Source organism: Octopus bimaculoides, chromosome 4 (assembly GCF_046866305.1).
Source record: "Octopus bimaculoides isolate indiv1 chromosome 4, ASM4686630v1, whole genome shotgun sequence".
In the NCBI taxonomy this organism is placed as follows: Eukaryota; Metazoa; Mollusca; class Cephalopoda; order Octopoda; family Octopodidae; genus Octopus; species Octopus bimaculoides.
In genome coordinates this window covers 97972773-97985850 of record NC_142931.1, presented here as the reverse complement: position 1 = coordinate 97985850, position 13078 = coordinate 97972773, and positions in this window count along the sequence as shown.

Below are 13078 nucleotides of genomic sequence, written 5' to 3'. Positions count from 1 at the left end.
GTTGTGAAACTTTTTATCCTGTGTTTGTTGGTTTAGAGACGATAAAATAATCTTAAATATACTAATGAATAGAACTGATGAAATCAAATATCGGACTGTTAACCACATTCATATCATTACCTTTGGTCACATTTAACATTACACTAATATTTTAGTGAGTCAAATCGATTTAATAACCTTTATTATCTTTATTTCAATAATTGGCTTTGTGTTCCAGTCAGAAAACAAAACTAGTAGTCGTTATCTCACATGCTGATAGAAATATATTGCCCTGATAACTCGTTACTCCAAAATATTTTCTAATAATAGCAAATGCAGACGGACCAAGCTTTCAGTTGGTGCCACACTAAACTTTCTTCCTCCCTACAACTATACTTTACGTTAATTTGTAACCTGAACTCAGCTGGTTATGGTTATTTCAAGCAGACAACAATAAAAACAAGATGGTCGCCGCGGATTATATCACGAGAGTCTCCAGTTGTAAAATATTAGCGGAAATGACCAGAAAAATGGCAGGAATACAAAATGTAGAGAAAATAAATGGACCAGTTTTCTGAAACTCTTGTCTTCTTATTGTATTATTGATATTTTTATTGCAGTTCTGTATTTTTATTGACAAGATTTATTTTATGAAATTCTTGCCAGAGAAGACAATCTAGTTACCTGATTCCCGACACACATTATATCTATCTATCTATCTATCTATCTATCTATCTATCTATCTATCTATCTATCTATCTATCTATCTATCTATCTATCTATCTATCTGTCTGTCTGTCTGTCTGTCTGTCTGTCTGTCTGTCTGTCTGTCTGTCTATCTATCTATCTATCTATCTATCTATCTATCTATCTATCTATCTATCTATCTGTCTATACACATGTACAGACATGCTCACACCTACATACATACCATACACGCATCATATATTGTATAATATCATATTACATTATGTATACAATCGTACTTCTGAATATTTCAATTAAGATCTTTCAGATTAAATTTCAGATTCCTCACATTTAATTTTGCTTATCATTACAAAACTTCGACTTTTCTCTTACTTTTCCCGGTCTCTTTTTAGCGTCCTGTTCCGAATCTGAAGAATCTGCAAGGCATTTACTTAATTCCAATTTCCGTAGCATTAAGTAGATGAGAATCAAATATTCCTGGCCAGATATTCTCGGAAATGCCGAGAGCAGCAGACTAGTGTCCTCCTGTGTGCCAATCATTTTTTAATCCGGATCTAAGTATCATCTTTAATATTAGACCTCGTGGTACGTTTGTCCCAGACATACATACATTTACATAGGCTAATAAACTCCCTTCCCAACTCTCTTTCTTTCTTTCTTTCTTTCTTTCTTTCTTTCTCTCTCTCTCTCTCTCTCTCTCTCTTTCTTTCTTTCTTTCTTTCTTTCTTTTTTCCCCACCCCCAGACCTATGCAAATATACACACATACACTCATGAACTCCTACTCCTCACTGTCTCACTCTCTCTCTCTCACATATAAACACATATATACATATTGACTTACCAATTCTCTCTCACTCTCTTTCTCCCTCTCTCTCTTTCTCCCTCTCTCTCTCTTTCTTCCCCTCTCTCTCTCTCTCTCTCTCTCTCTCTCTCTCTTTCTCCCTCTCTCTCTCTCTCTTTCTCCCTCTCTCTCTCTTTCTCCCCTCTCTCTCTCTCACTTTCTCCCTCTCTCTCTCTTTCATACACACACTCACACACAAACATTCGTTCGCATAGACGTACGTGAAATTTTGAAAAATAATACATTCGCATGTGCACATGTAAATTTGAACACTTATGCATACTCACATACATATCTTCTATCATTTTAAAAATTATCTTTTACTTTTTCTTAATTTTTTGACTGCAGCCATGCTGGGTATGGAGTTGAAGGGTTTTAGTCGAACGAATAGACTCCAGTACTTTTTTTCTTTTTAAAGTCTGATACTTATTCCATTGGTCTCTGTTGCTGAATCACTAAGTTTCGGAGACGTATGTATGTATGTATGTATGTATGTATGTATGTATGTATGTATGTATGTATGTACGTATGTATGTATGTATGTATGTATGCATGCATGCATGTATGTATGTATGTATGTATGTATGTATGTATGTATGAGTGTGCATATACGTATTGGTAGATATGTACCAATCATACGATAACTTTAAAATATATTTCAGATTGAGCCTCCCTACTCCATCTAAACAAACAGGTACAAAACTAAATGCCCTTATTTTTTGAAAGCTTCACAATTTCCAAAGAGCAAAGCATTATACAACTTTACATTTAGCTTTACTTTGAATAGACATGTGTCTTTTTTTATATACTAAGCTGGTAATACATATCTAACTATTAAACTGGTGCGAAAATCATTGAAAAACATTCTCTACAGCAGAAAAAAAATTATTGTATGCGTTTTAATAATTATAATTTCTCACACAAGGTCTGAATAGCTGCAGTGTGTAGATTAGCTATTAAAGGAGAGTGAGACTCCTCTCCTTACTAACCTCCAGTCTAAGGAGTTTATTTAAATTGCAAACATATTAACATAATTGTACGTTTTCTTCTGATATGAAGGCAGTTCTTGGAAGCACTGAAATGATACGAGTGAGCAAGTAAGACAAGATTTTTCTTTATCACTTAGAAGACTAAGAGTCTGAACGAAGGATACAGAAAGATGGAAAAAAGAAGCAGATGTACAAAGCTGCTACTCTTCACTTGACAGCACATGTCTGTAAAATATTGTCAAGCGGAACAGTCGCATTAACAATGAATTATACTAAACACATGTTTTAATTGTCAAGTTTTATTTTATTCAATAATCAACACTTTTATATTTTTCACTTGAAGCAACATTTCTAAGAAATGTATAGCCATTTTTCCTTTTGTCAAAAGATTATGAGCAGCGTGTTGGAATGTTTATTTTAGTCACCAGAGGTTCCTCTGTCAGTAGTTTCCACCATATTATCCCTCTCATGCGAGCGCACATTATTTATTACAGAAAACAGTCGTTCAACTGGTGCAAAAGTGCCAGGAAGACAAAGAATGTATTCTACTACAGCACTAAAATTTTTTACTAATATATAAAATAAATAAAATAATATATAATGAATAAAATAACTGCCATTTTTTCTTATTCGAAGTTCTGCATTGGCCAAATTTCTTGCTTTGGAAGCCCCAAAACTCTTTTCAAATAATAACTTCATCAAATAATTGAGTAATTATTTATTACTTGCTTTCCAGTTCTTTGGTTGATCTTTAACTGCAAACAACTCGGCACTCGGTCAAGATATATCTCCAGTGTTTAACCACTCAAGATCGTCTGCCTGTTGAAAGTTTTCTTTCCATAAATTTAAGTATGAGAAATTTTTCATAAAACTTTTAGATCATTTCTTTACTTTCACCATTTTCATCAAGTTTTCTCAACAAGATCTTTGTTATCAAATCTTGCAATTTTAGTTTGATATCTGCTGTGCTGAAATTGGCCTTCATTGTTGAAAATGCTAAACTGTCCTCGTGTAAACAATGAATACATTTCTCTAAAACACCTTTCAGTGAATTATTTTATCTGTCCTGGGTAGTGTTCTTGGAATAAAAGTAAAGTTTCAAACCAGTAAAAATGTTGAGAATTCTTCCAACAACTGGTGGCATTAATAAAAGTCTTATATTATCATATAATTACTTTTTGTATTCCACTCCCGGCAAAGTCGAAAATTTTAGGCGTGTTAAACGAACTGTGTACATGTGAAAATATTTGTAAATTTTCAGCATAAGAGCTTCAATATCAATTGGTAATAGATCAACAGCTGTTCGGAAACTGATGTACATTTTGTGCGTAGCGCAGCAAATGCCAACAAGGTCACTCTCAAGTTCGGCTTTTAATCAGCTAAATATGTTATTTATGCTTTTTCACTGTACACCACCAACATTTGTGTTGAAGTCCCGCGACTTATCCCGTCAATCCGTGATTGTCAATAACTGAGAATAATGTATTAGTCAGAATCTTAGCCATCTCAATAGAACAAAAAATTTGACTTGTACTCCTGACCAGGAGTGCAACATCGAATGAAGAAACGTACCATTTTAACATCTTTCCGATTCGGAGCATCGATAGGAAATTTTTAAAGAGAAATATGTATGAAATATCAAAGTGAAATGAAATATGAAATATGCATCACAAGTGGTTTATTCTGGGACATGCCAACATTAGAAGAAATTTACACTGTTAATAATAAGCCCCCCCCCCCCCCCCAAAAAAAAAACTGAAATATGAAGATCGAATCGCTTATTCATGAAACAACACAAAAGTTCATTGTTACTTAAATTAGAAGTCCATGTATGCACAAAGAAAATATGTAAATACTCAAAGGGGATAAGGTGTAAGTTTCCATAAATTTGCTGTGTGCGTGAAGGAAAGAGGGATAAAGTATAGTTGTCAAAAATCCAACAATTCTCAGTGATCCGATTAAGGCAGGGTAAAAAACAAATGACAGAGTAAGAGAAATGTCGTTCTATATTTAAGAGATGAGGGATTATGTACATTATTTACATTATTTACAATTGACGGATATTCGTCCTCATCTTGTTTGTTGTTAACACAACGTTCGGCTGATATACCCTCCAACCTTCATCAGGTCTCTTGGGGAAATTTTGAACCTGGGTTCGCATTCCTAAGATATTTTTCGATGTTGTTATTATTATTATTATTATTATTATTATTATTATTCAGCTTGGAATCGAACTCGGAATCTTGGGGTTAGTAGCCCACGCTTTTAACCACTACGCCATGGGCATATGGCGTAGTGGTTAAGAACGCGGGCTACTAACCCCAAGATTCCGAGTTCGATTCAAAGCAGTGACCTGAATAATAATAATAATAATAATAATAATAATAATAATAATGATAATAATAACATCGAAAAATACATTAGGAATGAGAACCCAGGTTCAAAATTTCCCCCAAGAACCTGATGAGAGCTGGCGGGTATATCAGCCGAAACGTTGTGTTAACAACAAACAAGATAAAGACAAATATCCGTCAATTGTAAATAATGTAAATAAGAGAAATGTATTGGTCAGTTGTTAGTGGCAAGTTGTACGGACTCCTTTACGAATTTTGATGAATTGTCTATGGGATTAGTTGAACGTCCAAGCCCTGCATTCTGTCTCTATTTTCTTTTTTTTTTGGGGGGGGGGTAGAATATGTCTTATATAAGGCCTGATATCAGTTATTAATGAGTGAACGGGTCAGAGTTCAGAGAGCTTTACTACTACTCTCAGATCATGGAAACAGTTTTCCTAAGGGCAGTTCTGAATGTTATGTTTCATGTGAGTGAAAGAGAGGGTTTTAATTTTACAGCCTGGTTAGATTAGTACCACAAGTGTTACTCAATGCACTAAGAAAACTAATTCATAAGGATACCCAGAGGCCTTTCTGACAAACTAGGATAAAAATCATAACAAATATCATTTATCTATTAACCGGGATATAATTTCAAACAGGCCGGATGCCGGGCAACATTAATAAATCGGTACGTATCGCAACCCAAATTATAAGAGTATAATCAAAACATTTTTATCATCATGGATTTCTAATTTTAGGTTTGAGTTCAAATAAAATTCATGTATTAGCTACTTCTGGTCCTTACGTTAGAATGGAGTTAGCATTTAGCATATAACTAGTGAGTATATATACTACTTATATCCAGGAAAATAAATAAAGAAGCTTATTTGTATAATCATATAACGCATGTGTTTATTATATCTGCTATAGTGTATCAATAAACATGTCATTTAACTGAATCAATAATCGCTATTAACAGCTAGCTAAAATCGATAAAATTTATCGCAGAAAATAACCGAAGAGGCTTTAATTGTATAATTATGCCAAAAAAAAAAAATGTATTCATTGCATCGGCTGTAACACAGCAATAAACATTGGTTAATTTAATCAATAATCGACATTATGCAACAAGTTTGTTATTCAGATTTAATGTTGAAAACACAAGGCGAATAAAAATCTTTATAGATTTGAATAATTGTTGGATATTTTCTCACAATTTTCATATCCATTGTGTACTTTGCTAAATCCTTTTATACAAGAAAATATCTTCTGTTAATTTGAAATATTCGTTTTCAGCATTATCAATATAATATCTTCAGCCATAAGTAGAACCTGAAGGGTTTTCTTTTTTATATTTTTAATTCTGGATGTTTGATTCTTTATGTACAATTTAGAGGGAAAGTTGTAGATTTAGTTTCTTTTTTTTTTCGGCTACTGTTGTATCCTTTTGGTTTTTTCTTCTCTGATCAGTATAAAGAGAAACATAATCCGCTCGATGGCTCCTCTTGTTCATGTACTGAATGAGATTCGATATAGTTTAGCGCTACTACTAAGTTCAGTAACAGAAACATGACGGTATTTGCATGTATATGCCTTTAAACACATATGCACACTCACTCATTAAACACACGGACGCATGTTCATTTATATAGATATATCTGTCTACACTTTGATGTGCTATCAAAGTATGTGCGTGTCTCTTTGGTCACGCATGTGTGCATATGTATACATGTCTTCCATGCTCACCGTATTTATTGCAATAGTCGTCTCTAATGACTGTAGAGGAGCACTTGATATATTTTAGGTCACCAAAGTAGACGTCATTATAAATATCAAAACTATCTATAAAACACAGTAATGTCGTCAGAGATCACACTGAGGTTACATAAAGTGTTCCACTGTCAACGAGCTTTCACAATAACGAGCTACATACTGAGTTAGCTATTTGTTCTGTTGAAAGTCTCTTCAATAGCAACAACAACAGCATTAGCAATAACATCAATAACTGGCATTGTTAAAAGCACGTGTGTGTGTGTGTGTGTGTGTGTGTGTGTGTGTATGTATTTATAAATGCACACACACACGTACACATACACACACACACACACACACACACACACACACACACACACACACTCACATATGTATATATGGCTGGATGGGTCTCGATCAGATTTTTCAACCAAAAGTTGTTGTTCGATCAATTAAATTACCAAGTTCATTGAATTAGAGAGTAAGTGATTGAGTATTCTGCAGACAAAAATACCTGTAATGTAATTCTCAAGAGGAACCAGCATGGCATATAATACAACAAGGCCGGATGTCTGAATCACAGGTGTAATCCATTAGACGGACTTCTACAAGGGACTTACAAGGGAATCAGTCAATTCGAGGCTATGCAGAATGACACTTGACCAAGATTCTACGCAGTGGAATCTAAATTGGACCTTCCGATTGCAGAGCAGACTTCTTAACCATTCGGCCATATCCGCTGTCTGTCTGTCTGTCTGTCTGTCTGTCTGTCTGTCTGTCTGTCTGTCTGTCTGTGTATATGTTCTCGTCTATTTTTAATTATTTGATGTCTTCTTGTAAGGAAGGAGCTGGTTTCTGAAATGTAGATTAAAAAAAAAATACAAAATATCACATTCTGAGCTTGAGAAAAGTTTTGTATATTTTTACTGTTCTGTTTACAGATTGTGTATCTAATGTGTGTGTCAGCTGGTTGATTTCTTGTTTTTTTTTTTATGAAAATCCTAACTTAAGCGTTTCTTTACCAAAACCAATTATTTTTGGTATAAATGTGAACTTATAACCTGGATATAGAAGATGAAAATTTCGGAGTAGTTATCCATAGTTATCCTCTTTCTCGTTGATTTTCTGAGATATTCACATTAGCAGGGCATCTGGCCTCTATGATGATACATACTTTTTTCTTCTCTATCCGAAACAATATCTGGCCTGTTATATTTGCGCTTGGTAGAAGTTTTGATGGGAATATTCCAACAATATTTATTGTGTTGATGTATATGTGTGTATTCAATAACAAAGGAATTCTCTATATTTATCTCAGAGTAGTCTTTTTTTTTCGGATGACACTAAATTGTTTCGGCAACTACGTCATGTCACATTAAGCTTCATGGTAAAGCACTTGACGCGTAATCACAGGGATGTGAGTTCGAGTCTCATGGCTGGTTGCCGACAGATTTTTCTGCAAAATATGGATAGTTTATCCTGTTCATGCTATATTATTAGCATTATTCTGTATTTGAGAATAAAATTATTTCCTTATCTCTATCTTTCAACACATCTCAACGCTGCTAAAGCAATCTTTATTGACTTTCAACGTGAGTTGAATTTAACGTACGATAGCGTCTTATAAAGCTAGATTTATATATCCTAAATTTGCAGTTTAGCTTAATGGTAAAACACTTGACGCGTGATCACAGGGATATGAGTTCGAGTCTCATGGCTGACTGCCGACAGATTTTTCTGCAAAATAAGGATAGTTTATCCTGTTCATGCTATATTATTAGCATTATCCTGCATTTGAGAATAAAATTATTTCCTTATCTGTATCTATATATAAAGACATATGAAAACACATATATACGAAGAAGTGCTGAAAAGTTTCTGTCTTTAAGGGTGTCACGAAACACCTGGGTGGAGGCCCGACATTCCAAGTTCTTTTACAGGGCTTAGAAAAACTGAAGGAACGCTGGAATAAGTGTGTGAATCTGAGAGGGGAATATGTTGAATAAAATCATAATTAACTGATCCGCCTGTATTTTCTTTTACCCAAAGCCAAGAACTCGTATGTCAAGAAATGAGACGGTAAAAATCATATTAAGGAGATGAAATAAGTAGCTTAATGATTAATTCTTGTCAAGATATGAAAGGATGACAACCTTGAAATTACTAAAAAAGTATATAATGGGCATTGAGTCTGATTGTTGGAAACTGCATGGACAACTCCTTCAGATATGTTTCCATCATGTTAGTCATTAGTGAAGTATAGTCTCACTATTACTTCCAAAACTGAGACTATTAACAGATATATATACAACAATAATACGTGACAAATTGTTTTAACGAAAATACGAAATGGAAAGCCCCCTCTCCTCTCTCTCGAGATCTGAACTGGAATATATTAAATATGGAATTACATAACAACAAGGAAAAAAAATGTTCATATACAATTACTTCTAACCTGTTCCTTTTAGTTTAGCAACATCAAAACAGAGAGTACTAAAAGAAAATTGAACCTATATTCACCGGATACATAATGAAAGGCAGTCATAAAATTCGAAGAAAAATATTCTAAAAAGAATCGGAAAAAAATTATATAAATAGTTAAAAAGAGAACATCGTAGACATTTTCTCAGATAAAGTGGAAATACCAAATTCAAAATGGCAAGAGAGAGAATTAAGACTTCCAAATTATAAAGTTCTTTTTTTATCATCAAAGATATTTCAATAAAAAATCATTGAAGATTTTTGCAATGAGAATTTTTTGGAAAATTTTCAGCGAATTTTTCTGAAGATTTATTTACATCGAAAGGGGATTGCGTAAAATTTTAGTTATTACTTGCTTGAAATTCATTTTCTATCGCTATACGACTTCCGTCTAATATAAAGTAGACAACATTTATCATGGCGTCCCATTGTATGACGTGTTTTATTCATCAGGTTTGAATCAGTGATGTAAGAGAAAGTTTCGCATTTCTCCAAACAGCAACATGAAATTTGCTATTGATGGTTTTTCTTTAGGAGAAATTGAAAAGAAACACTCAATGAAATATATAATTGATATAACTTGTTAGTATCTATAACGGCACGAAAACAAGTTTTTGAAGCGAAAACTGTCTCCATTTTACACGCGCAGTCACACACGCACGAACAAACACGCACACACACACACACACACACACACACACACACACACACACACACACACACACACACACACACACACACACACACACACATACACACGCACACACACACACACACAAAGGTACATATATTCACTTCGGGTGTATATTATATTTATGTGAGTATATAAAATATACATTTATATAAATACGTACATGTATATATATGTATCTTTATTGTATGTATGTATATATATATGTGTGTGTACATATATATCATAACATATGCATATAAATTTGCATAAATATATATATCTATATATATATATATATATATATATATATATATATGTGTGTGTATATGTATACAAACATATGTATACATATACATATATGCATCTATCTATCTATCTATCTATCTATCTCTTCTCACGGACGTGCTGTCACATCGGCTGCGAAGGTAAACGTTTATTTGACCTTTTATTGCCCATATTTTGTTGGAAATTTTGTATATAAGGTGTGTGAAGCACCAAACTTTCTTTTTATTGTGTTTTCAAGGTAGGAATTGGCCCTTTAGGGGCAGTTTCAACCTTTTTAAAATTATATATTTTCTTCTCGACATTGAAAAATGTCGAGAAACATAGTCATAGAACGCTGGACAGAAACTTTAATGAACGAACATTTTCCTAGACTTGAGACGCTAGGAGAACAAAAAAATAAATCATGCACGCGCACACACACCAAAACAATAACAGACATCGAGAAAAAGAATGAAGCAACAGATTCTAAAGTCAAAGCTGTCAACGTCATCGATACTGTTAAAAGCCCTGTCACCACCAACAACACCAACAACAAAAACAAAACTGTAACCAAGGTTACAAAACCATGCGTAAAAACCGTCACAAATATCTCTGATGTAAGCACCTTTGCTGCTGACGCCATCATCACCACCACCAACAACAACGATAACAACAACAACAAAAGTAGCAGCAGCAGCAGCAACAGTTCAACTCAACCTTTACTCTCTTCACAAACAGCAAGCGAAAGAGAGGAAGGAAAAATGAACAGAAGCCACAACACCACAACCACCACCACCACCACCAACAACAACAACAAAAACTTTGCAGACATGCTAAAACAAAAAAAAGAAACTTTACATTTTACAAACAAAGAACTTATAGAGACCAGGTCCCTTTTTTCTACGTCCGGACAAAATTTAATTTTACATACCCCAAAAGAAGTGAGAGAAGACGTGGAAAAAAGAACCATCATTTACAAAATAATAAGAAAAAGTAAAAAATTAACAAATCCAATTACAAAAACAGAAATTGAGAAATGTGCCAAAAAAATCATGAAAATTAAAGAATATATAAACTGGGGTTTGCAATTTAATACAGTACAATTTCGTTTCAATAATGAAGAAGAGGCGAAATTGTATAGTATGGAAGCCTTACAAAATGATGAACTAATCATGGTCCCATACTACATGGGACAGAGAGTGAGTAGAATAAAAATAAATAATGTCCCTCCGGAAATTGAGTCCAAGTGGATTACTTCGGCGATATGTTTTCATTTGAAAACAATAAATGTGTTAGAAACCACTGTTGTTCATAATAACAGCTGGACCGGAAAAAGCATTGAAATTTTGATCCAGATGGATCAAGATTCACTGGAAAAGTTGCCGAATGTGATTCACTTGGAAAATGGACAAAGCCTCTATGTGGTGGCGGAGGGTAAAAAACCGCTTTGCTACCTCTGCGGAAGCCAAGAACACCTAATTTCAAAGTGCGTTTTGGCACAAAAAAAGAAACAAGAACAGTTACAACCAAAACAAAAAATAAATAAAAAACAACCTTTGCTACCAACACCACCAAACCCACAAGTGATCATCAACAAAGTAAACCAAACGACATCACCATCAACACCAAGAAAAGAAAAAACACCACCACAATCAACTCCAACACCAAAACCAATTAGGGAAACAACACCACCACCAACATCAAAAGATAGACCAACACCAATACCAAGAACAACAACGAAGAAAACAAACATCAACGAAGAAAAAACAAATGCAAAACCTAAATCCCCAACAACACACACACCACACAATACAGGCATAGAACCTGATGCCTTGCCCTTACCCCCCTCTGATCTGTCGGACTTTTCGTCAAACGATGACAGTCCAGTGGAATGGCAGATAGCCACAGGGGGTAAGAGAAAAAGATTAAAAAAGACAAAACCAAGCACAAGCAAAGCAGGGAGGTACACAAACCCTGAAAGCCCCTTACAAAACCAAACTAACACCAACACCAACACCACAAAAACGCATACAATGCTCTCGGCCATAAACACAAAAGACATAAAATTAATGGAGTATATTGCATATCACACAAACATATGTGAAGATGACATGAAAACAAACAATCATCCAAGAACAACACCACCAGAACATATAAAAATATTACATTTGACACCAACACAGCACCACACACTCAAATCCCTCTATCCAAATGCGGTAGGGGGTTTCCAAAAATACCTCTCTAAAAAATTATACAAAGACTTACTCATAGACACTTCTAAGGAGGAACAGTGTAAAACTGTCGAAATGAGTAAGTAACCTTCTCTCTCGACTCTTTACACTTTTCGACTAAATTATGCTTAAAATAGGTTGTGTAAATGTACGTGGCTTGGCGTCAGCTTGGAAGCAAGGATATCTTCTAAATGACATCAGGTCACAGAACATAGAAATAATAGCTATCAGTGAAACCAGACTCAGTAACCCGCGGACCCTCAAGTCCATGTTTGGCGGACAATTCGACATTTATTTTTCTCCCTGTCTGCCAAACATGGGTGGTGGTGGTACCGCGGTGTTTTTTCGAAAGAGTCTGAACCTAAAAGTAAGGCCAATATTCCTAGACCCGGAGGGTAGGCTGGTTGTCGTGGACGTCGATGGTACAAACGGATGTGCTTTCCGTCTGATGGCAGTGTATGCACCGTCCTTAACGGGTCGGGCGGATTTCTTTAGACGTCTAGAGTTTTTCCTGGGAACGTCAAGACCTTTACTATTAGTAGGGGACTGGAACGCTACCTTGGACACGCATCTAGACTATGTGGGAATGGATAGGAGTAGAAGGGGATGTAAGTGCCTTAAAGACCTGCTCAGACGTTTCCATTTGTCTGACAGGTTCCGACTCGACTATCCGAACGTGCCAACGTGGACTTGGACAAACCGCGTCGGATCGTCGAGATCGTATCTAGATAGAGTTCTATGTAGGACAGCGGATAGAGTTAGTGTAGGATGTCCACAATTTAAAATAGTCAGCTACACGGATCACAAATTTGTGACGTGTAC